This window comes from Macaca nemestrina, chromosome 3 (genome assembly GCF_043159975.1).
Source record: "Macaca nemestrina isolate mMacNem1 chromosome 3, mMacNem.hap1, whole genome shotgun sequence".
Taxonomy (NCBI): Eukaryota; Metazoa; Chordata; class Mammalia; order Primates; family Cercopithecidae; genus Macaca; species Macaca nemestrina.
Window position 1 is genome coordinate 141,721,208 of NC_092127.1, and position 27,669 is coordinate 141,748,876.

The following is a 27,669-nucleotide window of genomic DNA, read 5'->3' on the forward strand; positions in this document are numbered from 1 at the left end:
GGATGAGTAGGGGTCAGCAAAATTTTGGGAGAGGAGTAAGAGTATTCCAGGTAAAATGCTTGTGAGCGCAAAGGTAAAAGAGACCAAGGTAGACTAAAGTTACTGAAGGCCGTTCAGTGTGGCCTTATCCTAGAGTGATATGGAGAATGTGAGGGATTTAATATGAAGAGGAAAGCAGGAGTCAGGTCATCTAGGGCTTGTAATGCATGTTAAGGGTTTTGAAAACCACTGAAGAATTTTGAGCAGGAGAATAACCTGGTCAACTTTTTGTTTTAGAGCGATTGCTGGGACTGCTTAGTAGAGAACAGAACAGTGTGGAAAACTACAGGTTTGGAGGCTAGAAAACCAGTGGTAGGTTGTGGATTAATCAAGATGAGATGTGACAGTGCATTGAATTACAGTACTAGCTTCATGAAGAGAGAAGTGGATGGACTATTTGGAAGATAAGAGCTGCAGGATTCCACTCTTCACTGGATATGTGCTTCAAGGGCCAAGGGCAAATGAAGTGTTAAGAATGCCTTTTAGGGTAGTGATTGGGCACCTGAGTGGATGATACGGCCATTTCCTGAAATAGAGACCATGGGAGGAGCATCGGATTTCTGGGGGAATCTCATGACTGAGTTTTGAGTGGCATGTGCTGAGTGTGAGGTACTCATGAGATCAGCAAATGGACCTGTCCAGTAAGCAGCTGGATATGACTGGAGAGGGGCTTGTGCAGTCCACAGCATACAGGTGGCAGTTGAAGCCATGGGAGAGGATATGATAGAGAACGAATGTGTACAGAGAGACAGGTAATTTTTAGTCTCCTTAGTAATGGAAAATAATATTTACTCTTTGATGAAAGCTTAAATGTTTTCTGTGTTTTAACATGAACAAAAGATTTCTAATCTCACTATCAGTTCATGCATTTTCAAAAAGATCAGTGGATTAGTCAGCTTCCTTTATTGCCTAGGGATAGCCGAGGTGGTGTTTTTTATTTGAATACATTGAACATTCGCAATAGGAAAGACTCCTTTCAAATATGAGACAAACTACAAACTGATATGAATAAATGTTATATTTTATTATAAGACAATGATTATTAAGTATGTATTGGTTCCACCATGGATACTTGTGTAATAGTACTTAATCATAAAGCATGCTTCTTGCCCTTTTGGCGATCAATCTTAAATAGATACATCTGCCATGGAAACTCACAATGAAGATTTATCAGTAAGCAGATAGAAAAGCATATAGCTGGCCCATATTTCTCTCTACCTATGCTCCCAGCCTCTGAAAGGTCGGCCTTGCCCCAACATTCAAATATGTTTCTAAACAACAGACAGCATTACATGCAGTGTTCTGGTAAATGTTAAACAGCTGGCTCCCTGAGAGAACAAAACAAAATGTTAAACAAGTCTTTGTAGCATTTGCCAATGTCAGTGGTGTCACTATTTCCACATTGGCCAATTTCTTTTTTTTTTTTTTAATTTATTTATTATTATTATACTTTAAGTTGTAGGGTACATGTGCATAACGTGCAGGTTTGTTACATATGTATACTTGTGCCATGTTGGTGTGCTGCACCCATCAACTCGTCATTTACATCAGGTATAACTCCCAATGCAATTCCTCCCCCCTCCCCCCTCCCCATGATAGGCCCCGGTGTGTGATGTTCCCCTTCCTGAGTCCAAGTGATCTCATTGTTCAGTTCCCACCTATGAGTGAGAACATGCGGTGTTTGGTTTTCTGTTCTCGTGATAGTTTGCTAAGAATGATGGTTTCCAGCTGCATCCATGTCCCTACAAAGGACACAAACTCATCCTTTTTTATGGCTGCATAGTATTCCATGGTGTATATGTGCCACATTTTCTTAATCCAGTCTGTCACTGATGGACATTTGGATTGATTCCAAGTCTTTGCTATTGTGAATAGTGCTGCAATAAACATACGTGTGCATGTGTCTTTATAGCAGCATAATTTATAATCCTTTGGGTATATACCCAGTAATGGGATGGCTGGGTCATATGGTACATCTAGTTCTAGATCCTTGAGGAATCGCCATACTGTTTTCCATAATGGTTGAACTAGTTTACAATCCCACCAACAGTGTAAAAGTGTTCCTATTTCTCCACATCCTCTCCAGCACCTGTTGTTTCCTGACTTTTTAATGATCGCCATTCTAACTGGTGTGAGATGGTATCTCATTGTGGTTTTGATTTGCATTTCTCTGATGGCACATTGGCCAATTTCAAGCTTCCAGTCTGACTTCATTGATCACAGAGCTGGGAAAAGATGTTTAGCCAGCTTCAACCATGCACAATGGTATCTTGTAAGAGATGTTAGACTTTGTTGTATTTTTGACCAAAAAAAAAAAAAAAAAAGGATTTTGCCATATTTGCTACCAGATATGTTGGGAGTGGTCCCAGACAGGAGGAAGGTACTTCTAAGAAAGAACTGCTTTCAAGGAGGTCATGAGTTGTGGAAGGAGGAAAGGTTGAAAAAGGAGAGATTAATTATAGGCATTGAGAGGCAGGGGAGATAGATACTATTATCCTTTTCCTTAATTTTTTTCATAGTGCCTTGCATTGCATGAGCTGGTGGGCGTTGATGTTTCTCAACAGACTGGCTGTTGCCTGCCACTGCTTGGTGAACTAGCTGAGCATAAGGCGGCTGGCCGGGCTACTGTGCCGCACAGGTGCTGCAGCTGCTGTCGAGATCCACTTTCTGGGTGCTCCATGTAGTGCTGGAACCCGGGGCATTTTGTCCAATTGCTCTTTAGTAACAAGTGTCCAGACCTCAAAAATCAATGTCAGTGTTTGGCATCTTCAGGTTTTGTTTTTCCAGAATCCCAAGTTACTTACCTATAATTCTCAATCAGACATTCACACTCAGCATGTTAAGATTTTAACCATGGGCACGATTATAAAACATCTCAAGCCAATCCATATCCCCCTAACACAAAGCAAAGAAAAAATGCTTTCAACTTGAGTGTTCAGGAAATATTTTTTAATTCTTATATTTAGGTTAAAAATCAAAAAGACTTTGATTTTAAGTCTACTGAGTAGACAGTTTGAGGAACTGAGTGGCTTTTTTAAAAATGAGCCTGGTTTAAGATAATATTAGAACTTTGCATTTTATGTTCTTCAAACACCAATCCACGTAGAATTTTACTTCAGTTATCTGTCTGAATGTTTTAAAAACAAAGGGTAAGTGCTTGAGGGGATGGATACCGTTTCTCATCATGATTATTTCACTTTGCATGTCTGTATCAAAATATCTCATGAATCACACAAATATATACAACTACTATGTACCCACGAAAATTAAAAAAAAAAAATCCGTAAGACTTTTTTGTCAGTGTGATTTCAAATACACAAAAAGAATAGACAGAAAAAATTATTTGCTTTGTTCAAAGATTCTTTGTGCCTGAATAGTCTATATACTAAACTGTTATATTCTTTTTACAGCCTAAATTTCACTAGATATGAGTTCCTGCCTGTTCAAGGATTATGTGCTGAGCCATGAGTGTCTGTAGCAATATGAATCTCTGTGTGTTTAACTGTACTAAATAGTTATAAAATATAAATATTCACGGGGCCACAGTTAAGAATTGATCAAACAATACACTGAAAAAGAATGTGTGTTATTTTCTCTCTGCTTCCCCTCATATTCCTCATGTCTCTCTCTTTCCTTTCTGCTCTTTATCCCCACACCTCTCACCCTTAACCACTGGTCCTGCCCTGCCCAATAAAGCCTCTGCACCTTCCTGCTTGTAATTTGTCGCTAATCAGCTGTCACTGTCATCACCATGATGAGAGGTTCATCTCTGGCTGAGGGTAATGGCCTTAAAAGTCACAGAGTCAATGTCAATGGGATCGCTCCAATTCAATCACTGAGCTGAATGAGGGATGGCACCTGCTGACATTAGCACTCATTTTGAGCTCAAGCATCTGGGCCCCAGTAAATAACCATCAGTGGGTGGGTCTGGGGGACAGGTCATTAGCCCCACGAAAAATAAATATCGCTTCCCTTGATGGCTGCAAGTAATTTAGCTCAGACGAGGAAATTTCACCCTAGATTAAGTATGATGAGCCAATATCAGTCAGAGGAGGCCAAACAGCGAGAGCTTGATGAGATAGAGGGAAATTTATATTCAGCTGGCTGCATGTGAGATGAGCTCAAAGAAACGACATACCCTTCTGGCCCGTCTTCATGTGCACACTCAATGGTGGGCCAGTCTCATTGCTTGCCTCTTTGTCTTGTTTAATATGTTTTGGGGAGGAGGGGGTTTTGAAGATTCCACTTTGGGAAACTGAAGGCTAGATTTTGGAAGGATGAAAAAGGAGGAATGAAAAAGGAGGGCAGGGTTTAAATTTTTCTCCACGTTGCTTTGTGACTTTGTCCTCTAGCATGTAATGTCCTAGCTTAGTCCTTTTGCCAGCACTTGGCTGGTGGAAGGGATTTGCCTTGCCTGCAGGCTCTCACTTGCAGACCTCCCTTCCTGAGACAGCAGATCCAGCTTTAATTGTTTTGGAGGCCCCGGAGGCTGCTTTCCCACTTGTAAATGGGATGAAAGTGACAGGTTAGGTAGGCTGGGTCACTCCTTTTTGATTTTTAGGAAGGAAGAACCACCACCTTTCATTCACAAGAACATCATTTTATTTGTCCCACTGATGTGATCCATCAAATCCAGAAGGGTTATTAATAGATGGTCTTTATTAGAAGCAGTTTAGCTCACTTTAGAATCATATTTTATATCTGTAGGGGCCTGCCCTCGGTCCACCCTCTCCCTCATTGAACTAGATATATCTCAAAGCTGAGTGGATCAGCTTCCCAAGCAGTTTCTTAATATAGATATTGTTTCTCGTGCTGCCTCCTTTCATAATAGACTGTGGTGAGGGTTTCAGTAGGGCATATGCTATCTGCCACTAAAATATTTTCTAAGTCATCTAATAATTAGCCAAAAATTTAACAGTATTTTTTAAAAGCAAGGTTTTGTTACCTGACTCATGTATCCAAATTTTGCTTTTACGATTTTCAGACTGATTTTATCACAGAGAAAATGGATCACTGCAGCAGCAGTCACGGTAAAGAATGCATGCATGTAGGGTAAAAGGGCATCTTGGCAGAGGCATGGGTGCAGCTGGAGAGCTCTCACCTGGGAGAGAGGATCAGTTGAGGTCTCTGTGAAACCTCTCACCTGTGTAAGATCAGTAGATATTTCTGGATTGAATTCATAAAGACTTGCTGTGATAACTAAATGCATCACGTATATGAACTCACGGCCCCTTGTTTACTTTATTAAGAACAATGATTACAGTTGTAAATACAGAAATATTGAGTAATCATTTGTTCCTGAACTACAGTGAGTGCTCCACAAATATTTGATGAGTGACTGTTTGCTTTAAGTCTCCTAGACTGTAAGTTTTATAGGGATAGAGAGACTGAATCTGTGTCCAAGTGCTGTATTCCTGGCGCCAACTTAGGAGATGCCACATAATAAGTGCTCAATAAATATTTGACAAATGAATAAAAATTTTTGCTGTGTACTTTTATATGTCAGGCACTATGTGAGGGTCTAAAAAGTATGGTCTATGCGGGATGGATTTTATTATTTATTTAGCTGAAGAAAAAAGATATCCATATATATGACAGTTAAGAAAGAAAACTTGTGGAAGAGATACCCATTTTTATATTATAATCTGGTTGCTTCTATGTTTACCAAAATGTAAATGGAATTAAATAAGGGAGTACCATTGTAAAACTAAGGCTCTTGAAGAATTCCTATAGGAAAGAAAATGTGTTTCTGGATCTATAGGAATCGGTGTACAATGATTTTGTTTGGCTCTTACTAGGTAGATGTCACGATGATATGTTCTTGTGGAATACGCAAGACAGTTAAAGCTCTTCTGCCCCTTTAGTTAGTAGCTGTTTGTCAAAATGAATTGAGATTCACAATTTTGTGATATATGTAGAGAAGGTATTTTATCCATTGTACAGATGACAGAGGTAGAGGAGGTAAAGAGACTTGGTCAACATACCAGACAAAGCTGAAAATAGAGCCCAAGTCTTTATCTACTAAACAGGTAAGGGAATAGAGAGCAACACAAGTGTTAAATCAATCAAGTCTAATTTAAATATAATATCATCATTGTTGTCATTAAAGGTATCCACATGGATAGAAACATGATATGGCATTTACAAAATAATTCTTGTATTATGGGTTTTTATTATAGATACTTTTGTGTGCTTCTACCAAGAAAAAATACTAATCTGCCAATATGTTCTGGAGCCATAGAGGATAAAGTTTTCTGAGTCAGGTTATTTGAAGATACTAGCTGTGCTTCCAGCAGCAAAGTGAAGAGGCGATTAAAACAGTTATCCCCATACTCTCTATTTCAATGATCTGAAATCAAAGAACATTTCTTCTCTACCAGGACTTTTGGACTGAGCAGATTATATTAATCGAAGTAGTTATATTTTTATTTTTGAAGGAAACTAAGTGACTTAGATTCTCTACTTTCAATTTTTGGAAGAAATAAATCCAAAATAATTTGCATAACTGGTATTTCTAAAATGTAGAATTGAGTATTTCAATAAATTAATAAAAATCAGTTCATGCTAATTTTGGGAGCTAAGTTCTTTTCTTGTTATTAGAGTATTTCCATGGTAAAATTTCTGAATAGTAATATTTATCTTGAAAGTGTTTATATTATTCTAATATTTTAGAAGATTATATATGTAGATATATATGCTTCATATATCAAAGTGAAAGTTGTTTCAGAATCAAATGCTGCTGTTTGTGTGACTAGCAGGTTGTGGGTTTTCTCTGATTCCTTCCCTCATTCTAAAAAATTATAGTCCAATTTTTACTATCTTTTCATGTACGATGTCTTGATGTGAAATCTACAGGGGCCCAGGGATTTAATTTCATATACATTTGTCTGTCTTTACATATTTAACTGTAATCACATGATTTAGCCTCACTTGGTAACTCAAAAGTGATTTTTCTTCTTTGGTTGTCTCATTTTGAGAAGGTTTTGTTGCTAAAGGTAAGAGGTACTAGAGCCAAGGGTTTAAGTCTGCTGATAGATATGGATGCAACACTGGTAACTCAGATTTGGTCACTTTGCTATATGGGCCAATGTTATAGCTTAAGAGTCTTATGCTGCTTAGAGTCATTTGAATGAATTGAGGCCAGGTACTAAGTGTGTGAGTGTGTGTAAGTATGTGTAAGTATCTGTTTACCAGATGAAAGAAATGGGGGATTAATTGACTTAAAATTTTTTTGATCACTTTTTTACTAACTCGTTGTCACCACATTAAGGTGTCGACTTTCACTTGAGAAAGAAAGATTTTGGCAAGTGGTCAGGGAGAAACCAAGAATGAGAGAAAAAAGTAGATGAATCAAAAAGGGAAGAAGAAAAAGTATATATATATATATATACTTTTATATATATCTTTCCAAGATAAATATGATTAATCAGAAATTTTACATATGTATATTTTACATCTATAAGTACAAATGTATGACACATAGAACAATGACAAACTAAGCTTGTATAAAGGCTCCTGTAGTGGGTGGGAGTTCTATATTCTAGAGGTCAAGAAGGAAAATGCTGATAGCTTATGTACATTATTCTATCTAATCTTCACAATAATAATCTTATTATTCCACTATTACACATGAGAAAACTGAGACTCAAAGAAGTTAAGTAAATTGTCCAAGCTCATGTAATTAATAAAAGGCTGAGTCATACTTGGAACCCAGGTCTCTGATCACAAAACCCTCTGCTTTTAACCACTGCATTTAATGAATGTTTGTTCAGTTGGAATGAATGTCCAGAAATGCAGATTTTGCTTTACGTTATTTGATTTATGTGGCCACATATATAGGTGGCTCATGCCTGTAATCCCAGCACTTTGGGAGGCCAAGGCGGGTGGATCACGAAGTCAGGAGATCGAGACCGTCCTGGCTAACATGATGAAACCCTGTCTCTACTAAAAGTACAAAAAATTCGCCAGGCTTGGTGGTGGGCGCCTGTAGTCCCAGCTACTTGGGAAGCTGAGGCAGGAGAATCGCTTGAATTGGGGAGGCAGAGGTTGCAGTGAGCTGAGATTGTGCCTGAGCGACACAGTGAGACACCCTCTCAAAAAAAAAAAAAAAAAAAAAAAAAGAAAGCTTTGGAATGACTTTCAGAAATATACATTTTAGGTCTCATCATGGAAAGGAGGAGGTTTTGCTGCAAAAGTAGGAGGCTGCAATGTATTTTGAGTTTGGCAGAGAAGTTGGTGTAAACTTGTAATATTAAACTGTATGAAATGACACCACCATGGAAGAGGTGAACACCTCTTCCTTTAGTCTTTGATAATAAGATTACTCTGTCTTCCTTATCTTTGAAGAAATGCACACAGCCTAAAAATAAAAGATGAGAATGAAATAGACCTTTATTTCTCAGAAGTTAGTAAAATGTGGCTACCTCTAGGTTATTTAGGATTTTTGGATTATCCATACTTCACGGGCACTTTTTTAACTCCTGTTCTGAATTTCAGATGTCACTTTCATTTCTTATTGGTCACCACAGAAGAAGGAGTAACGTTTGGCTTAGCTAGTTGTTAGCAGGTATTAGTAGGAGAAGGTAACATTAACATTACATGGTTAAATGAGGTTTAGGGATAATTCCATTTTTTTTTTCTTTCCTCTTTGCTTGGGTACCTGAGAAATCTTGATTATGCAAGTTTGAAAATAAGCATTACATATTTGGTTTTTTGAAATAGAAAATAAAATGGTAAAATTTTATTTATAGTGGCAAAATTATATAAAATATCTGGTCATCATTTTATTTTTAATTTATGTTTTTTTTAAATAATTTCAACTTTTATTTTAGATTCAGGGAGTACATGTGCGGGTTTGTTACATGGGTATGTTATATGATATTGAGGTTTGGGGTATGAACAATGCCATCACCCAGGTAGCGAGCTTGGTACCCAATAGGTAGTTTTTCAGTCCTTCCCCTCCTCCTTGTCTCCTGCCTCTAGTCATCCCCAGTGTCTATTCTTCCCATCTTTATGCCCATGTGTACCCAATGTTTAGCTCCCACTAAAAAGTGAGAACATGCAGTATTTGGTTTTCTGTTCCTGCATTAATTCACTTAGGATAATGGCCTCCAGCTGCATCCATGTTGCTGCAAAGGACATGATTTCATTCTTTTTTATGACTGCATGGTAATCCATGGTGTATATGTATCATCTTTTCTTTATCCAATCCACCATTGATGGACATCTAGATTGATTCCATGTCTTTGGTATTATGAATAGTGGTGTGATGAACCTATGAATGCATGAGTCTCTCTGGTAGAATGATCTATTTTCCTTTGGGTAAATAGTAATGGGATAAGCACTACATATTTATCAGTCAACATTTGTAAGTACACACATGCACACACACGCACACACACACACAATAAAAACAGCCCTTTGTCCTTCAAACTTACTTTACAGAGCAGAGCTCATTAAATTTTCAGAGCTAGTATTTTTCATCTTTAATTAAGTGGACATTTGCTATGCTGTGGGGATAATATGGTGGACAGGACCTAGGTGAGAGCAATGATCTAAGGAAACCTGCAGTTAATATGACTAAATCATGAATTTTAGTAATGTTGGTTTTAGTAGTACATATATAAGTTATATTTAAAATGCTTTTCAAGTTAAATCCTATACTAAATCCATTGGGAGAATTTTCAATTAAAAAATAATCCCCCAACCAGCTTATAAATATTATAATCTTAAAGGGAATATTCTCTAAATCCATTGGTTTTGGAAGTACTATTTCCATTTATTTTGAGTTTCTTTCAGTGGAATATTCTATAAATATGATGATTATTTTAATGATGTAGATAAAGATTAACAGCATTAATACAAGACTCATCAGAAGGATAATATTAGTAATAATAAATTACCATAGCAATGTTGCTATAAATTTTTAAAATGGGATTTTTGAGGTATGGAATCTAAAAGTATCACGAGAAAAATGTTTAGATTTTTAAATTTTTAATTTTTTTACATTCCTCTATTATTTGAAAGTCTTGTTTACATTGTCTCTCCTACCCTTTAATAGCTGGCATTTGTTATGATTTGATATCTGTCTGTGTGTTTGTGCATGAGAAACTAATGAATAAACAGTTGACGAAGTTATCATGAAAAAGTGGTTGATGATAAATTGATTGCCATTACACAGGTATCACGTGCATTCTACTAGTTGACATTTTGAACTTCTCCCCTAATGCAGGTTGCTTTCTCTCATCTAGTAAACAGATCAAAGGCAGACATTTCCAATGAAGCCTGGTAAGGTCCTGTACCTCCAAATTACAGGCTAACTTACTATGTCTAACTATAACAGACATTTTGTTAGCAAATTTCTTTGAACACCCAAATGTGCCCAATAAAGCAAATAGGAAAATATTAGAATTACTTGTAAAAATGTTCAGTGTGTTGAATTCTATTACTGAACAGTTTATATTAATATTTTAGAGTCAGCTACTTTTCCCCCCTTTTCTTTCTAGAAGATATTTTAGCAATAATTGCAAGACTAGGAATTAAAAGTGATAGGATGGAAAAAACAAGCCAATGATGGCTATCAATTAAAGAAATCATAAGAATTTTACATAAATCTTGTAGGTAGGAACTCAAAATTATAGTAATTAAAATGTTGTTGGGGAGACTGGTAACATAAACAAAGTCCACATAAATTTCGTCAAATTGTATAATCAGAGATTGTTGCAAGGGGTAGATTGGACACTGAGTTTTTGCACACAGAAAAAAAGTTTTATTTTACTTTTTGAAACATTTCATTCTGTTGCATTTTTTTCCTGTTTGAATTTTATGTTGACAGTGAGCCAAATAATTCATATTTGTATCATTGTAATACTGACACAATGGCAAAATATGAGATTATGGAAAGTGGGGCTCATAAATGAATTCCAGTTGTTTTACTTTCAGGCATTTTACAGAAACACAGATGAGTTGATAAACTAGGGAACAGCTGTTGTTTAGTCATCTTACACAATGTAGCTTTTCACTTACTTTTTTCTATTTTCATGAACATTTTTTTATTGCAGGATTCTTCACTTTATGGTTATTATTAGCATTAGAGATACAAGACTGTTATGTACTCTAGATATCTTTGCCAAGTTAATACTTTTTGGAAGGAACTTGTGAGCAGAATTCTTTAGTAGACTCATTGTTATATAGATCACACCTTTATTTTACATAACTTTCTGAACCAAGATCCTTTGGTTCCAGTAATTTAAATTTAACCAACATGTATTGAGAACCTATTCCTTCTCTTTCTGTACTTTACAGTTTAGAGGTCAGTGTATATTGCTGCTTATAGTTTACAAGGAGTATAAAGTCAATAGAACTCTTTGCAGTTTATAAGTAATTTTCATTTGTATTTCATCTCATGCTGTTGGTTATATATATACATAGATGAATGTCATGATCCCTACTCTTAAGATGCTTACAATCAAGTTGAAAAATTAAACATAAATGACTTATTTATTATGGAACTTCAAAGTCACGGTAAAGAAGGATTTGAAAAAGATTAAGTATAAATATATTTCAAATTTGACACTTGCTTAAATTGATACATGGCCTTGCTTTTAGGCATTTGGAAAATTTTTATCTAAAGTGCTTTTTATTTTAGAATTTCTACATCAGACACTTTGTATTAATAATGGAGATAATAATACCTAATGCTTATAGAACATATAATACTTTTTAAGGAGCTTTTAAATCTTCAATTTCATTTTATCCTCATTAATTTGATAATCTGCTGAGGTTCTTTTCTGTCCATTGATTTGATTACCATTGCTACACAGCAAAAAGAGAAATGGAATCACACTATATTAGATCTTGAAGGAAATAGAAAGACAATCCTCCCTAATGCCTTCATTTTAAGATGAAACTGAGGTGAAAGCTAGTGCTTGTCTTTGGTCACAATGCTAGTTAGGGGCAAATCTTTTGACATGAAATCAGTCATGTTTCTACCTAATCACTGCTTCTCTCCAGTATTTCTATACTTGTGCCCATGAGTTCAGGCATGAATTATCCAGTTTGATTCCTTGTACTACCCAAATGGACAGCTGACTGTTGGCTCTCTTTCCTTCTCTCCTTGTTTCTTTCTTTCTCTTTCCCTACTTCCACCCTCTCTCTTAGTACCCTCCCCTCTCCCTGCCTCCCTTCTTTCCTTCCTTTCTCTCCTTCCTTTCCTTCTTTCTTCTGTTTATCCAGATATTCATTCATTCATCTTCACTGAACAAACATTTATTGAATCTGTTTCATCTTTGCTTGCCAATGTACATGGCATCTGAGATTATTTGACCCTGATACCATAATGTTGGAATGCTTATTCTGAGTATTTGAATATTAGTCTGTTTCTAGAACAGAGAAAGTAGGTTTATGAATGGAGATTGGGCCAGGCATGGAGAGGCAGAGGTGGGAGGATCATGTGACACAGAGAGTTTGGGACTAGCCTGGGCAACATAAGAAGATCCTATCTCTACAAAAAAGAGAAAAATTGGCTGCGCGTGGTGGTGCATGCCTGTAGTCCTAGCTACATAGGAGGCTGAAGCAGGAGAATTGCCTGAGTCTAGGAACTTGAGATTACAGTAAGCTATGATTGTGCTACTCTACTCCAGTCTGGGGAACAGAGAGAGAGTCCTGTCTCCATTAAAAGAGAGAGAGAGAGAGAGAAAAGAGAGAGAGAAATAGAGATTGCATTTGTAACATTTCAGTGAGGTTCTTTAGAAATTTTGTTGCTACTAGGGCATATTAACTCTGTCTACCTAAGAGAATAAATACAAAAATACCTCTGATCCTTGTTTAATCTAATGCGATATTCTCTGTCTGGCAGGGACACCAACGGAATTGTGTTGTAAAGTCTCATAGTAACCTTCAGAAAGTAAATGTAACTCAAAAGCTGTCACTGTGGTGGGATGGGGGCACTCTGGGCTCAGATCTCCAGTACATAAATGGTACCAATTTTGGGGACCTATATATTTAGGTCCCATGCTGGCAACAGTGAAGGGTGTTCACCACAAAACCTCAGTCCTTTATCAGATCTCAAAACTATACTGTGTTTTAAAATTCTGTTACTTTCTTGTGACTAGCCCAGTCATATTATGTTGTATGTTATTCTGCTAAACGTGTTAATTTGTTAAATGTGTGCATTTTATAAATATGTTATAATTACTGTTCCTCTGTTTTGGCGTCTCTTCCCATTTTAAACAGTGCTTAGTTACTGAAAAACATGCGGCAAAGAGTGTTTTGAACTCTGAGGTTCCATTTAATTTGTATTTAACTCTTCTTATATCCTATTACAGATATATCTATAAATTGGTCTCAACTGTTTCTTGTGTTTAGATTCTGAGTTCTCATAGTTTCTTCCAAAACATCCTTCGTAGGATAAATTATACCACTGCTAGCTATGTTGAGGAGTATCATATTTAATTTAAAAGCTTCCTCTGTTTGCTTTTGGTGAGATTCAGTCCTAGTTTTTCAAGGTATGGTGACTGAATCAATGGTCATCTATTTATATCCTTTGTGATTTTATAGATTTGAATGATATATCCCATCTGTTCTGCAGTTACAGAATGAAATATAACGATGCCTCTCGTTTCTTAGGTGTTCATCCCTGAAACTTTTGAAATACCATTAGGTTTATTCTGATGTTTTTTGATCCAGAGCCACAAACACTGTCCCAGAAATGAACAGACTATGGTTGTGGAGGAATGTATTCTTTGTTAATTGCTCTTTTTCACTGTGCAAAAGTAAATTAGCCAGGATTTAGAAACTGCTGGATCCAAACCAATTTTAAAATGTTGTAAAACAATTAGTCTTCTATAGTGTTTGAGTTTCAAAGTTAACACAATTACAACAGTAAGACAGTTGCTATAAAAATTCAAACCATGCAGAATATTCAAGGTAAAACAGTTAAAGTTGTCCTCCATTCCCCAATATAACATTTTGTCATCAATAACTTGATGGTAGTATTCCCATGCCTTTTCGCACATTGATACATAGTCTTGGCAGGTCTTATTGTTAAGCTATGCTTAACATTTGTTTTCTCAACATGATTTATTTGAAGATGGTCAAAATGAAATATTGCATAAGACAAGAATTTAGTTTTTTCTTTCACCCAAAGGAACTTGTATTCGGTAATTGTTTTCTTCAAAACATGCTTTGAAGTCATTGACTACAATAGCCAATGATGGAAAAACAGTAATAATGTAGTAAAACAAGCCCCAAATTATGCAGCAAAAATCTTAGATTCTGGCACTTACTAGCCTCACTAGTGGTGTACCTTTGAGTAAATCATTCAGTTTCCTTTTGTTCATTTCTGAGACTTTTTTTTTCATTGCTGTGATTCTATTATTTTTTTACTAAGTGAAAAATATTTATATGTGGATTTTTCAAGAAAGAAGATGAATATTTCACAAATAACTAAAAATGCAAAATTTAGAAAGTTTTTGCCTAAAAGAAACATGTGACAAAAATAAATTAGAATAATTTCTAATGAGAAGAAGAGTTTAGTAATGACTATTTTGCAATAAAGAAAATAGCTTTATTTATTTATTGAGAGACAGGATCTTCTCTGATGCCCAGGTTGCAGTGCAGTGGCGCGATCATGGCTCCCTGCAGCCCTGACCCTCTCAAGTAGATGGGATTACAGGGGCATGCCACCACACCCAGATAATAATAATAATTATTTATTATTATTATTATTTTTACAGACGATGTCTTGCTATATTATCTAGGTTGGTCTTGAACTCCTGGCCTCAAGTGATCCTCCAGCCTCAGCCTCCCAAAGTGCTAGGATTATAGCTGTGAGCCACTGTGCCCTGATGCGAGATAGCTTTATGTTATTATCCAAGGTAACACCTAGAATCATTACACTATAATGTTGGCTTTTAATATACTTTAGCTTTCCAAAAACAAAAACAAATGAAAATAATTTTCAAGCGATAAGTCCAAACATAACTGGAGAATTTGATTATGAAAGAATTCATTTTGCCTACATTCTTGTTTGCACGGTGGCTTTCCCTGTACAGCCATTACATAAACTAAACGGGACTGTAGATTATAAATTCGACTTATATTTGGAATTCATCTGTGATATGAATGTAAAGTTTCAGTCTGTTTTATACTACAGCATTAGAAAATAAAATCAAGAAGCAGAAAATGGATATGTCCAAAGAATTCTAGGTAATTAAAAAGGCAACTATGTTTTAATCTAGTAAGTAGATATCCCTGTCAGTGTTTTATGAATTGTGAAAATAGAAACTACATTATCTATCTCAAATTTCTTTAAAAACAATGTTACGATCTTTTCCTCTAGAGACCAGTATCAAACTTGATGTCTTGCAGAGTTATAAAAGAACATTGCCAAAATATTTTTGGGGGATATTAAAACTGGATCTAACATGATAGAAGCATGAATGATCTAATGGTATAATATGTGTTAGAAGCATTCTAACTTTGGAGAGTCAGGTTTCATTCTTCTGACATGCTCCAGTTATGTAACTACAACAGTCAACACACTGTTCTTAGTTTTTTTCTTAACCAGTTTCAGGTAAAACCATAGGCATTTAAATACCTACAGGATGCATTCTCTTCTTCAGTGGTGGTGTGCTGCAATACAGTTCTGAGACTAAGCACCCAAAGTGAGCACCAGACTTCACAGTTTTAAGGGCATGGTCCCTGACATGGTGGCCCTCACTTCAGATACCAGGTGAAAAACTGGGGGGGCCCCAAGCCACCTGCATTGCTAACCAACTGGCTACAAATCCAGAGGATTCCCATGACTACAACTCAGGTTTGACAAATCCCTAGAATAACTCATAGAACTCAGGAAAGTGCTATACTTACAGTTTTATTATCAAAGATGCAAGTCAGGACCAGACAAATGAGGAGGCACAGAGGGCAAGGGCTAGGAGGATCATGATTGCAAAGCTTCCATGCTGTCTCTCAGTGGGTTCAGAGTGTATCAAACTCTTGGCACATCAAAGTGTTCATCAGCCAAAAGGTTCCCTCAAGCTTCAGTGTTTGAAATTTTTATTGGGGTTTCATAATATAGGCATAATTGATAAAATCATTGTCCATGTATTTGAGCTCAATCTTCAGTCTTCCTACCCTCCCTGAAGGTCCAGAAGTTGGGCTGATATCACGTGGTTCAAAGCCCCAGTCTTCTAATAACACTATCAGCCCCCATTCTGAAGCTATCTGGGGTCCCACCATGAGTCACCTCATTAACACAAACCCAGGTGTGATCCAAGGAACTTATGAATAACAAAGACACTTCTTTTATTGGGGAAGTTCCAAGGATTTAGAGTCTTCATGCCAGGAACAAGGAAAAAAGACCAAATTCCTTATCATACAACAAGTGGTGTGGTCCAAAGCTCTTTCTTAAAAAAGTTAGTAGTTATTTCAATTATGTATGCACCATAAATTAGTCATAAAGTCTGACATTGTAATTGTTTTCTTATAGGATATCTGGAAGTATGTAATTCCCCTCTTTTCCAATCCACTCTTTGCTTCTCGTAGTAGTTGGATTATATAATAATTTTAGGTTCTAATGTTGATAATTTTCTTTTTCTGAGAAAATTATGCGAGTCAATAAGAAATATTCTTATTTCTAGGCAAAACCTAAAGGATTAAGGCTGATAACGTTTTCTAATTTTGATAAAGATTAAAAATATATTTCCTTTTGTTGGTCTGTGCTTCTCTTAATATTCAATGACTTCAAATACATAATTGTGATTGCTACTGTGAATCATAGCAAAATGGTTTATGGTCAGAGTTTATTTGATTTGGCTTTACCTATCCATGTGCTCTTAGAATAGGAGAGGTATGGAAATACTGGTGTAGGCCTACACTTTGATTTCACACTTTTTCAGAGAAACAGACTGATAAAATCAAAGCATTATTTGTGGTTTGCTTCCAGCTCCATCAATATAGCTTATGGTATAGAGTAAAGTTAAGAAAATTACTGACAGATTTGATTGTTGAATTAGGTCTGCTTAGCTCCCAGACCTGATGCATTTCAGTAACTTGTGCTGCTTCAGGATGAGAGTTGCTTTTCCTTTTTAAGGGAAATATAAAAGCAGGGAACACTATAAGAATACCTAAAAGTGAATTTCTCATGGAGTTTTTTTTTTTTTTTAATTTATTTAAAGGAACCAAATTAAGCTTTAAAAATATGCAAATTTCATTTTCTGTTTTTGAAAGCCATTTTCTGATTCTTACCACCAGGTGTTTTCTCTTGGTCGTAGTTGGATGGTAATAATCTATGCCTTTGTGGTATGTGGCATTCTTAGATGTCTGAAATATGCCACGTGCTGAGTGTTATACCAGATAAAAACACAACAACCTTAACGTTGGCCGCAGAATGTGTTAAATGCACTGGTCATGAAAACGCCTTTTTAGATAAGACAACAAATAGTAGATACCTGTTATCCATGCAACACTTGTGAGATAAGGTGAGTAGGGGAGAGGTATGTGCTATATACTGAAATAGTTTTTCTGTTGTTAACAAGTAGCGTCACATCTATTGTTTAGAACGATGTTTCACTTTGATTAAGAAATTCTCCTGAATCCCAAAATAAAAAAGAGCATAAAGGAAATATTCAGTTATCTAAATGTTTGGTAAGGACTGAATCTCAACAATCACTTTCTGTTGTGGGTAAGAAATTATTATTTAGGTTGGAAAAATCAGACAAAATATAGCCATTTGGGGAGAAGTAAAGAACTGCCTTTATTTTCTGTTTGGTGACTGTATTACTCAACACTGCAAACATATATTTTTTGTATGAAAATAAATGTTTCTTTTGTGGGAGAGTGCCATTTTATGTGCTGCTGAAATTATTCCCCTACAAACTGTATTTTATCTTGGGAAGTGATTGGTGTCAAAAGTATTGCTTGTATCAAGATATATGTACAGAGTGGAGGTTGCTCAGTAATATATAGTGTCCTGATGGTTTATGTTGATGGTGCACTGACATAATTTACATCAGCCATTCTTTTTTACCTTGAACTGTAAGGTGCGATAGCTTCTGGATTTATATTTGTAAGACTTTTAACCATTTAAGGAGTTATTGTTAACAAATGCACACATATTTATGATATTCTAGTTCTGAGACGAAAACAAATATAAAACAATATTGCTTGTGAGAACAGGAACTGGTAAGGAGTTCTTTGACAAGCACCACTGTTGATGCAAGTCATAACAACTACAATAACAACAATGATAGTTATTATTTCTAACAACTTCCACTTGAAGGATGCTCTTATGAAGTAGGCTGGTGTAGTGATTGAGCTCTGGAGTCAGACCATGCAGGTTTGAATCCCAGCTCTGCTGGTAGGTATATGACCTCGGTCAACTTGTTTGACCTTTCTGTGCCTTGACTTCCTAATTTTTAAAATGGGGAAAAGAATAGGATTGTTCTGAGAATTAAATGACATAACAGAGACAAAATACATAGAATAGTAAATTATTTTAATGGTGATACTTTACAATATCTTTAGTCTTTACAGCAACTCTGGCAAGTCATTTTTTTCACTCAAATTAGGGAAAGGTACAATTTTGCACTATTAATAGATATGAAACTGAGCATCAGAGAAGTTAAAGTCTTGCCCATGAACACAGATTTGAGATTGAAATGTAGGTAGGGTTAGCTTTCATGCTGTAATTCATTTCACTAAATGTTGATGCTTCAGTATTAGAACTATTGTTATTCCTGTGAAAGGGAAACTTTAAAAAGGAAACAGTCATACGAATACTTGAGTCCAAAATTTTCATGGAAAAATTTTTAACCTTAATGGAACCAAATATCTTAATAGTATGCAGAAAGGAACCATTCTCTAGCCTACAAATATGTTCTTTGGGGGAAGAAGTATTAATATTATCACTGAATCATAAGTGTAAAATTTATGCAATATGGTTAAGTTGAAACCAGTTATAATTTGGAGAAATTTGGAGGAAGTTATGATCATGGATACTGCACACAAGCTGTCACACACTTTCTAGTTCTAGTTTTAATTACATGCACATGGATTATCCAATCTATTAAACCTAATAAATACTACATTAAGTTCTTATTAATATAAATACTTATTTTGCTTAATTAAAGAAGTTATGCAGATTATAATAAATATCTCTCTTTCAAACGATTCCTCATATTCTCAAGACTTTTAGTGGCAAAAGCTACTGAAGCATAAACACAGTTTCTCACATAGTTATGAGTGCTATGTGCACTGTAGAGGATTAGTAATTATTTAACGTTTTTGGTAAGCTTATCTTTTGTACATTCTTCTTGATTCCTGAACCTTTTAGAACAACCCCCACTTGAGCTTTCAGTGCAGCAATAACATGGATATCTTTCTGCATCTCCATGTAGCTGCAGTTTTACATTGAACATAATTTCAATGTCAGTAGATTGCATGACATAATTGCTATGTCAGAAAGAGGCAAGACATAGCAAGCTTTCCCAATACCTAAAATGCTCATGTGGTGGTAGTAGGGACAAAAATCCAATGAGATTAAGAAAGATGGATATTAAGCAGACTGCTTATACTGATATTTGAGAGAGCCAGGTCAAGTTTCGACCTTTCCGTGTGTATTACCTAGTTTGGCAATGGCCTCCCCTACTCACCCAAACACCTGAGCAGATATCCTGGGCATAATCCAGTGCTCACCCCTATTTCCACACTTGCTTTTAGTAACAGGATCCTATCCCATTCCTCTAAATCTTAAATTGTTCTCCCATTCATCCCTCTCTCCTCATTCCCATTGCTATTTCAGTCTTTACAACTTTGGTCCCACAATGTTTCTCTCTCTTTTATTTTTTATGAATGAGCATTTCCCCACATTATTAAATTTCCTTCAAAATACAATTTTTATGCTCAACATCACTAATCATTAGATAAATGCAAATCAAAACCACAATGAGATGCCATCTCACACCAGTCAGAATGGCTATTATTAAAAATCAAAAATCAACAGATTCTGGCCAGGTTGCTGAGAACAATGAATGCTTACATACTGTTGGTAGGAATGTAAATTAGCTCAGCCATTGTGGAAAGCAGTTTAGTGATTTCTCAAAGAACTCAAAATAGAATTACCATTTGACCCAGCAATCCCATTACTGGATATATACCCAAAGGAATATAAATTTTTTCTACCATGAAAACACATGCATGCATATGTTCATTACAGCATTATTCACAATAGCAAAAACAGAATTAACCTAAATGCCCATCAGTGGTAGACCGGAAAAAGAAAATATGGCATATATACACCATGGAATACTATGCAGCCATAAAAAGGAATGAAAACATGTCTTTTGCAACAACATGGATGGAGCTGGAGGCCATTATCCTAAGCGAACTAACACAAGCACAGAAAACAAAATACTGTATGTTCCCACTTATAAGTGGGAGCTAAACATTGAGTACATATGGACACAAGGAAACAACAGACACCGGGGTCTGCTTGAGGGTGGAGAGAGTGAGGAGCGTGAGGATTGAAAAACTACCTATTGGGTACTATGCTTATTACCTGGGTGGTAAAATAATCTGTACACCCAGCTCCCATGACACACAATTTACCTATATAATAAACCTGCATGTACATCCCCAAACCTAAATAAAAGTTAAAACAAACATGATATTTACATTTTTGTATTACTTGATCATATGGTTGTGTCCAGTTTAAAAATCCCTCTATTTTGGCCAGGTGCAGTGGCTCATGCCTGTAATCCCAGCACTTTGGGAGGCCGAGGCGGGTGGATCACGTGAGGTTAGGAGTTCGAGACCAGCCTGGCCAAATGACAAAACCTCGTCTCTACTAAAAATACAAAAATTAGCTGGGCGTGGTAATGGGCCCCTGTAATCCCAGCTACTCGGGAGGCTGAGATAGGAGAATCGCTTGAACCTGGGAGGCAGAGGTTGCAGTGAGCTGAGAGTTCACCATGGCATTCCAGCCTGGGCAACAGAGTGAGACTGTCTTGAAAAAAAAGAAAAAAAGTCCCTCTATTTTTACTTAGATTATTTCCCCTCTTGGGCTCTTATAAATAATATTTCTGTACACATTTGTATTTAAAAACATCTCTGGTCATTTCTTTAGGCTAAATTTCTAGAAATACAATTTCAGGTCCATAAGATCATATTTTTTAAAATAATGAAATATTTATTCTCCCTTCAATAGTATGATAGAATCTGTCTCACTAGAGTCTTGATTATTATTATCTAAAATAATTGTTAATTCAGTAGATTATAAAATGTTATGTTATTTTAATCAATGTTTTTGAATGATAGTGAGATAAAGCATTTTTTGCATGTGTGTGTGATTTGCATCTCTAATTTTTGTAGTTTGTGATGTTTTGAATCATCGTTTTAAATATTAATATAGTAAAATCTATTTTTTATCTTTTTTATTGGTTTTATATTGATAAAATAGTTATGGAAGTTAAATATTTATCTTTATTTTCTTCCTATTTTATAGTATTTTAGAAACCCAAAATAATTAACTCTTTATCTAAAATACATTTTGGTGCACCTTGTAAAAGAAGCATTCAAAATTGAATTGAATAAATTTAATTTTTTCAAATATGTAATAGTTTTCCCTCTAATTGTTAATTTTTACACAGGTTCTTGACTAGTTTCAAATACTGAGGTTTTAAATTTCATTTTTATATTTGATAGACTGAGTGCTCCTTCATTAATTTTTTTTTTCCAAATTTTGTGTGTGTGTGTGTGTGTGTGTGTGTGTGTGTGTTGATTTTTCATCCACAGAAATTTTAGAATAATGCTATCTACCTTCTTCCAAAATATTACATCGGAAAGAATTGACATACTTAAGTATTTTGTGTTTCTTCGTTTAGTTAGATCTTATTTTATATTTTTTTTCAGTAAAACTGTCTATTTTTAGTCAGATAAGTTCCATACATATTTTTGTCATGGTTATTCATAGGCATTTTGTATAGATTGCTACTCTGAATAAGATATTTTATTCTACTATATTTTCTAGCTCAATTTACTGGGATACATCTTTAAAATAGTTTTTCATAGTCGTTTTTAATAGTTCCCACTGTTAATTTCAGCACCAGAGGGAGCTGTAGTGTAGTGGAAAAAGCCCTCATCATTGAGAAGGCCTGAATCTGAGTCCAGGCTCTGCAAATTATTTCCCATGTAGCCTTGGCCAAATTATCTATGAAATGGGAAAATTCTTCCTGCCTCTCACAGGGTGTTGGGAAAATCCACTCAGAAGAGTAGGCACTCTTATTATACAATGTGGGCAGCTGATTAATTTACCTAGGTGTGAGGCAGAACTTAATAGGCAATAGTTTTTATCTGGAGATGGGGAAAAAGAAAAAAGCACTAGTAGCATTTCCAGGATTTGATATTAAAGTCAATATCAGCTTATGATTTTATGCATTATAAATATCACCTGAAATTGGATGACAGATTATTAGAATGGTATTGTGGGACAAACAGTGACTGGGAAGCCAGGAAACATGAGTCCTGGTCCCCACGGTGCCACTTTGTTGGGTGATCCTGCACCATTCCGTCTTTTGGGACCTCAGTTTGCTATTATGTAAAATAAAAATTCAAATGTAAGTCAAGACGTATAAAGTAATTCAAGATTGTTTCCACAAATAAAATTAGTGTACTCAGTGGAATACATGATTTATTCTGGACATGCTTTATGATTTTCTGGATTGGTTTCCAGTGTCCTGGTGTAGACTTATGATACTTGATTTGGGTGGGTTTCTTGTACTCCCTAAAGTTATCGTAATTGACAGGTTAACAAACATGAATTTTCCAGGAATTAAAAAATAAATAAATAAAATGATGATGAAAGCACTACTATTTCAAATACATACATATATTTAAAAATTCTCAAGCTATTATGTCTTTTAGACTATGAAAGCATTGGCAGACCCTCAACTAGAGCTTTGGGAGGGGCATCGCTGCAATCCAATGAATAATATCTGTGAATCCAGGATCACGTTGGATATTATCATTCATTACCATTGTGAGAAAAGGATGATTAAACTAATAGTTACTGGGAGACATTTCTGATGACAGGAGGCTGTGATGAAAATAAACTGACTTCAATATACATTTAGAACCGGTAATAATGGGATGTGGCAGGAAGCCAATAAATGAACATGGCCCTCCGCTCTGATCAATGAATTACTTTCCCTTCTCTCTCCCTGCTCTTGAGGGCAGCACAGGAACCTTAATGAAAAATCAATAGCCCTCTGTAATTCAGAAATGGAATCAATCGTTTGACCTGACTCTTTCTTTTTCCTTGCTAAGAGAATGCTTAGCTCAAGATAGAATTCAGTAGTAAAGAGAGCTGTTCTTCAAAAAGCCTACAGAAGACACCTGATACCAGTCCACAACAATTTATACCTGCGATGGGTAGGTCTTTTCTTCCTTGCCATCTTAAGGAGTAATGAGTCTTCAGATTTATTTTCCCCCGTAGTTCTTCTTTATAATCCCTACCTTAAAAATTATATGCAACCATTAGTTGTTTTGTTTTTTTAATGGTTCTTGTGGCAGTTACTGCTATCAGTGCTGCAGATGCTTTAAACATAGGTTGATAACTGTGGATGCTGTCTTTAAACCCATCTGGGATCAAATGGGAATCAATTTTTCCACAGCTCTCTCTGCATACTTCCTCTAGCATCTGTTAACTATTAAATTTGTGCTCAAAACAAGCCAGGGCACACGTGCCCTTGACCTAAAGGCAATTAGGACAGGCTGAAAGGAAATTAGAATGTAGGTTTAAAAATAGTGTTTTCAGGTTTTTATTGAAAATCTCTTATGACATAGGATGAGTTCTCAGGGCCTCTACTCTCCTACATGCTGTGGTGTACTGGTGAATCTTCAGCATCTGGCTTTCTTGGTGGGGGTGGTCCTAATTTGCAGGTTTTGTTGATTTCCATTGTGTTAATAGTCCCACTATGGCTGATTTCAAACCACTATTGTGACTGTCACTGAACATGGAGTTGGGAGGAGACTACACAATGTACTCAGCTTGAGAGCTGGTGTGAGCTGGCCCTAGTATACCACTGTTGGCCATTTGGCACCTTTGCAGAAATTAGAAAACAAACTCCCTTCTGTGTGGACACCACATGACTTGGTGAGTGGTACAGGGAATAGATTTTAATCCCCACTTTGTCCCCTGGCCAAGCGTTATCGTGCAGTATTTTCATCTGCAGAAGCACATGTGAAGTCTGGGAGTATCCTGGGGCCCATAAATCGTTAAGGGCTCATGGATGGACTTCAGAGAATCTGCAACTTCCTGTACAGTCAGCTGTGTGTGCATGTGTGTATGTGTGTGCATGAGCCTTTATCTGGGAAGAGGATTAATAACTTTTAACAGATTTTCAAAAGGAGCCCTAATTTAAAAAGTTAAATCCTTGAAACTTCTAGTTACGTTGGTAGAAATCTGGGGACTTTGAAACTACATTTAAATGTAATTCAAGGGATACAAAGCCACAAGATCTAGTAAGGTTCCTGATTTTGCAGCTTTCTGGGAAAAAAGGGCACAATTTTGAAATTGGAGGCAAAAATGAAATTTTGATAAGCCTGGGCATTTTTGAATACCCCATAGATACATGCATGTTTACATTCTGTATAATGATGCAGTCAGAAGGCAACAAGATTTAGTATTCTTGCCTTCACTATATGCTAATCCCAACAACATGCATTAAGAAAATAGGGAATTATTCATCCCTTTTTGTCCTTTATAATGCAGAACACTTCAAAAATTGCCAACTCCTTTTCTGTCTTTGTCGCAGGGCTGGGCTGACACCCAATTTATGGTCATCTTGCTCTTGCTCATCCTGCACAATTTCTAGCATTTGGAGAATGTTTCCCATGGTAGCATCTAATGCCTGTGGCTGCTGTCTGAGAGAAAGCAGCGATGAGGGGAAGACACTGACCTCTGTTTGGGTGTTTGAGTATTTTAGTGTAAACCGAAGAGTTACTATCTAAGAGTATCACATAGCTATATAGACTTCAAACATTCATTTCTGGAGTGTTTTATATCATATTTTTCATTTAATCACCCAATGTCAAGTCTAATAATGTAGGTCTCTTTATCACCGTTTTGTGGAGATTTAGACTCTGAGTTCAGAGGCATGAGAACATGTGCAAGGGAATCAAGAATTAGAAGCCTAGTCAGGCCCCAAACCCAGCTCTTCTGAAATCTCATCCAAGGCTCCTTCCAGTACTCCCGTTGTCGCACTGTTGTGGTGCCCCTGCTTGTTCTAGTGGTTGAAGGTTCAAGCAGTCATGAGTGCCAGCCCAATCATGGGTGCACTGAGAGTAAACCTCAGGAATGCTATCTGGACTGTAGTTATTTTAATATTTCTAATGACAATTCTGAAGGCAACATCTTTTATGAGCAAGGACTTTGGATCCCAACAAACCTGTGGTCGAATCCTGACTCTGCCATTTCCTGGTTCTCTAACCTCTCTCAGTCTCAATTTTATTTTCTGTAAAATTCTTGCCTTCACTATATGCTAATCCCAACAACATGCATTAAGAAAACAGGGTAACAGCACTTCCTTCAGGATTTTGGTGAATATTAATGTACATAAAGCCCTTATACCATGCCTGAAAGGTCCACAGTAAGCATTCCCTAAATGATAACTATATTAATTCTTAGTACTATACTCAATATTCTGATATATTTACCACAGTGAAAAACAACACTACTTCATCTAGAAGTTGAAGGTCATAATTTATTGGAAGGCTTTATTTGAAAACACCTGCATCAATATAAATGTAAAAGGTTCCGAATAGGGTCACATGGATAAAGTCTTTGTTTCTACTCTTTAAAACACCAGATACAGCTACCCCAAAGGAGCCTACTGTAACAAAGAAAAAAGAAAATAAATTAAAACAAACCCTCAGCTCCTTCAAACCTCAGCACTCTCAGGCATCTGTGCTAAAGCTTCTGATGGTCTTGATTTCCTGCTCTGCCTAAGTCCAAAAAACAATGACTGATGTTTCTGTTATTTGTGTGGTCTGCTTCTGAGTTTACACTGAATGACGTGTTTTTCTCTGGTATTTCTGTTGCCAGTCAGCATTACTGCCGAGTTCCAATTACTTTCTCTCATCACAAACACTCTGCCGCTACTGTCAGCGTTAGTCTATTCTTCCCATCGTGTATATATATTTTTTTCCCATGGATGTATGGAAGATTTCTCTTCTGGTGGACAGATCCCTTCTGCTTCTGTGCCTGCTGCTTCTGCTGTGTGGTCTGTTTGCTGAATGTCTGGACTGCTGGCAAGAAGGCAGGCTCCACTCCTTGGCATGAATCTGAGCGCACTCACCATGGCAAAATGACCATGCATTACCACACTTGCATTTTAGGTTTCCAGGTGTCTTATTCCTTGACATCTTCTTAACTCCAAGCAGAGAAGAGTATTGATTGAAATGTTTAGGATGCTGGGGCAGATGGATGCATTCATGAAAGGGAGGCCCTGAGAGCCGGCGCAGGCAGACCAAATCTACAGTCATTTCTCCTCTACCTAGCTCCTCTCATAGTGGGTTCAGTTGGCATCAAAACCCCTCTTTCCTCCTTTTCTCCAAAAAGATCTCTTCTGGTTTTCAGAAAGACTTGCTTTCATTCCTTAGGAACATTTTTCAAATTTCCCCATTGTATTATAGAGGCAATACCCCTCCCTCCCTCCCTCCCTTTCCCTTCCTTCTTTCCTTCCTTCCTTCCTTCCTTCCTTCCTTCCTTCCTTCCTTCCTTCCTTCCTTCCTTCCTTCCTTCCTTCCTTCCTTCCTCCCTCTTTTTCCTTCCTTGATTCCTTTCCTGCCTCCTACCCTCCCTCCTTTTCTCATTAGTTCTTTCTTCATTAGTTCATTCCTTCATTAGTTCTTTCTTTTTATTATCTTTATCTGTAACTTTTAGTTCAAGATCATGGACTTCAGAACCAGACAACCTGAATTGAATTCCAGCAGCTCCACGTAACAGCTGTGTATCATATGGCAGGTTATTTACCCTCTCTGTGACTCAGTTTACTCGTCTGTAAAATTTGGTTAATAAGGGAACTTAATTCATAGGGTATTCTTTTGATTCAATGAGTTAATGTATGTGTAATTATTGCATAGTGAGTTGTGTTGGCTATTATTCACTCATTTATACACTTACTTATTTTATAATCCACACCCATATCACATTGACTGGAGACATTTTAGGATTCACTGTGTTAGCTTTTAAACTTAGAAATGAGAAATATAAATGCAATGCATTAAAAAAAGTCTGTGTACATTCACCCCATAAAAATGTAGAAAAAATAAATAAAAAATATTTAAAGAAAAAGGCATTTTCCAGAACATGCTTTGGTGTTGACATTTCTAAGAGCAAGAAAGCACAATTATCCAACTCTGAATACTGTTGGCTTTGGTTGCATGCAACAGATTAAAATGTGTAGGTAACTAAATACAACCGTAGGTTTTCATTGCAATCTGCTATATGTATTTTTTGGGTTTTAGTCCCAGCTGTTCAATGTATATTTAGTTAAGTAATGTAGCTATGTAAGAACAAGTGTTATGCCTATTTATAAAGGCACATTGTTTTAATTGACTGCACATGTATGT

The 27,669-nt window shown here is 36.3% G+C and overlaps 1 long non-coding RNA gene across 8 annotated transcripts in view; it reads left to right on the top strand.

Moving 5' to 3' along the window:
* Positions 1-27,669, top strand: part of LOC105477232 (uncharacterized) — a 392,595-nt gene that overhangs the window by 74,606 nt on the left and 290,320 nt on the right. Inside the window, exon 4 of one of the 8 annotated variants that reach the window (XR_011621268.1) lies at positions 23,362-26,725. The exons of the other annotated variants lie outside the window; for them this stretch is intronic. This is a non-coding gene — a long non-coding RNA (uncharacterized lncRNA). Of the gene's footprint in view, positions 1-23,361; positions 26,726-27,669 lie in introns of those variants that run through there. 8 annotated transcript variants of the gene reach the window in all.